The following is a 2,500-nucleotide window of genomic DNA, read 5'->3' on the forward strand; positions in this document are numbered from 1 at the left end:
ACCCAACTTCTGCCTTAACCTAACCCAACTTCTGCCTTAACCTAACCCAACTTCTGCCTTAACCTAACCCAACTTCTGCCTTAACCTAACCCAACTTCTGCCTTAACCTAACCCAACTTCTGCCTTAACCTAACCCAACTTCTGCCTTAACCTAACCCAACTTCTGCCTTAACCTAACCCAAGTTGCGCCTTAACCTAACCCAAGTTGCGCCTTAACCTAACCCAAGTTGCGCCTTAACCTAACCCAAGTTGCGCCTTAACCTAACCCAAGTTGCGCCTTAACCTAACCCAAGTTGCGCCTTAACCTAACCCAAGTTGCGCCTTAACCTAACCCAAGTTGCGCCTTAACCTAACCCAACTTCTGCCTTAACCTAACCCAACTTCTGCCTTAACCTAACCCAACTTCTGCCTTAACCTAACCCAACTTCTGCCTTAACCTAACCCAAGTTGCGCCTTAACCTAACCCAAGTTGCGCCTTAACCTAACCCAAGTTGCGCCTTAACCTAACCCAAGTTGCGCCTTAACCTAACCCAAGTTGCGCCTTAACCTAACCCAAGTTGCGCCTTAACCTAACCCAAGTTGCGCCTTAACCTAACCCAAGTTGCGCCTTAACCTAACCCAAGTTGCGCCTTAACCTAACCCAAGTTGCGCCCTAACCTAACCCACGTTGCGCCCTAACCTAACCCACGTTGCGCCTTAACCTAACCCACGTTGCGCCCTAACCTAACCCACGTTGCGCCCTAACCTAACCTACGTTGCGCCCTAACCTAACCTACGTTGCGCCCTAACCTAACCTACGTTGCGCCCTAACCTAACCTACGTTGCGCCCTAACCTAACCTACGTTGCGCCCTAACCTAACCTACGTTGCGCCCTAACCTAACCTACGTTGGGCCCTAACCTAACCCACGTTGCGCCCTAACCTAACCCACGTTGCGCCCTAACCTAACCCACGTTGCGCCCTAACCTAACCCACGTTGCGCCCTAACCTAACCTACGTTGCGCCCTAACCTAACCTACGTTGCGCCCTAACCTAACCTACGTTGCGCCCTAACCTAACCTACGTTGCGCCCTAACCTAACCTACGTTGCGCCCTAACCTAACCTACGTTGCGCCCTAACCTAACCTACGTTGCGCCCTAACCTAACCTACGTTGGGCCCTAACCTAACCCACGTTGCGCCCTAACCTAACCCACGTTGCGCCCTAACCTAACCCACGTTGCGCCCAAACCTAACCCACGTTGCGCCCTAACCTAACCCACGTTGCGCCCTAACCTAACCCACGTTGCGCCTTAACCTGCCCTGTAATTGTTAGTTATATGAATCTAGGAATTCGTGTAGCGTTGCCTAATTGCAACCATCTCAACATAGTTCACTTCGCGCACACTGTGGTGTTCTGCGTATTGATTCATTTTACGGTGCGTACCCTCACATCTTGCGAGTGTTGCTTACTTTCCACATGGTCCCGCTATCCACTGTATTGTGTACTGCAATAGGACGTATATCGCCCCCGCCCCCCCCCCCCTCCCCTCCTGTCACCTCTAGCTCGTCGGTCAGGAGTTCGCGTGTTGAATGCGCTTCGCAGCTGTGCAATGGCATTCGCATACGTACGCTGGCCACCTTCCACGTGTTCTTTCGTGCACACGTCGCAGCGTGTATGTATGCTGATGGAGTGCGTCGTGACACACAACATCCAGGCATGCAAGACTCGTAGAAGTCGCAAATGTAGATGGATGTCTACGTTTGCTGCCCAAGTTACGCAAATGAACTGGAAATCCGTTGTTGCGCGGTTGTTCGCGCTGGAGGTGAATCGTTGATATCGACGATCGGTACAGGTATTAACCGGTTGCTTCAGCGACACCCGTCATACCCACGAACGTGAGTGGGCATGTGGGTATGAAGCGATACGCGGCGGTGGCTGGGTGGGACCGTCCCCGGCCGGTGAGGGGGGGGCGCCCGGCGTGCTGGCCGCGCGCTGCGTGGGCGCACGCGCGGCAGCCGGCTGGTGGGGGCGCCCAGTGGCAGGCGCGCCGGCTGACGGAGGCGGCAGGCGGCGCATCTGCGTGCCGGCGCACCCAGCGCGCGGCGCCGTGCGGCCAAAGTGGGTCCTCCCGGGCCCGGTGCGAAGCGCGGTGGACATCTGCAGTGTGCTGGTCCGATTGAGGACTGTGTGCGTTGAGGATGCGCCGCCGCCCGGCACTCGGCGCCGCGACGCCGTCTGCTGCTCGGTCGCCCCCGCGGTTCTCGCAGGTGGTTTGTATCGCAGCTGTGCGGATGTGTTGGCGCGTGCGCTGTGCTGGGAGAGTTCGCTTTGGCACCCAAGTGGGGCTCTGCCCCTCTGTGGCGCTGGCGTTGGAGCTGCCCGGTCACTGTTTGTGGCCGCGTGTTGTCTCCCGCCGGCAACACCACGACAGCACGCTCCCGGGCCTCTGTCGGCAGCGGCAAGCTCAGTTGGGAGCACGGGTGGTCGCACTGAAAGCGTCTACTCGCCTATCTCCGGGC

The sequence above is a fragment of the Schistocerca nitens genome, unplaced genomic scaffold, assembly GCF_023898315.1.
Source record: "Schistocerca nitens isolate TAMUIC-IGC-003100 unplaced genomic scaffold, iqSchNite1.1 HiC_scaffold_370, whole genome shotgun sequence".
Classification (NCBI taxonomy): domain Eukaryota; kingdom Metazoa; phylum Arthropoda; class Insecta; order Orthoptera; family Acrididae; genus Schistocerca; species Schistocerca nitens.